This window comes from Chiloscyllium plagiosum, unplaced genomic scaffold (genome assembly GCF_004010195.1).
Source record: "Chiloscyllium plagiosum isolate BGI_BamShark_2017 unplaced genomic scaffold, ASM401019v2 scaf_5747, whole genome shotgun sequence".
In the NCBI taxonomy this organism is placed as follows: domain Eukaryota; kingdom Metazoa; phylum Chordata; class Chondrichthyes; order Orectolobiformes; family Hemiscylliidae; genus Chiloscyllium; species Chiloscyllium plagiosum.
The window spans coordinates 5,930-6,776 of NW_025211629.1; positions in this window are offsets into that span (position 1 = coordinate 5,930).

Consider the following 847-nt stretch of genomic DNA (forward strand, 5'->3'; position numbering starts at 1 on the left):
CAGAAACTGGGGAACGTAGATTGGGAGCACCATTTTGAAGGAAATCCATATTCTAAAGAGAGGTTAATTAGAGTTCAGGAGAGATATGTTCCTGTGAAAATGAGGGATAGAAATGACAAGATTAGGGAACCATGGATGACAGGTGAAATTTTGAGACTAGCAAACATAAGGTCTAGGCGACTGAAAACAAACGAAGCTTTGGAAGAATATCAGGAAAGTAGGCGAAAGTGAGGACTGCAGATGCTAGAAACTAGAGTTTAGATCAGAGTGGTGCTGGAAAAGCACAGCAGGTCAGGCAGCATCCAAGGAGCAGGAAAATCAATGTTTCAGGCAAAAGCTCTTCATCAGGAAAGTAAGACCAATCTGAAACGAGGAATTAAGAGGGCTAAAAGGGGTCATGAAATATCTTTAGCAAGCAGGTTTAAGGAAAATCCCAAAGTCTTTTATTCGTATATAAGGAGCAAGAGAAAGAATTGGCCCACTCAAGGACAATGGAGGAAAGTTATGCGGATAGTGTCAGAGAAAATGGATGAGATTCTTAATGAGTACTTTGCGTTGGTATTCACCGAGCAGAGGGACATGGCTGATATTGAAGTTAGAGTAAACAAAAATCTGTCCCTAAGTCAAGTTGGCATAAGGAGGGAGGAAGTGGTGGATATTCTGAAAGTCCCCAGGTCCAGATGGGATCTATCCCAGGCTACTGAGGGAAGCAAGAGAGGAAATAGCTGGCGCCTTAACAGATATCTTTGCAGCATCCTTGAACGCGGGCAAGGTTCCAGATGATTAGAAAATTGCTAATGTTGTCCTCTTGTTTAAGAAGGGTAGCAGGGATAATCCAGGTAATTTT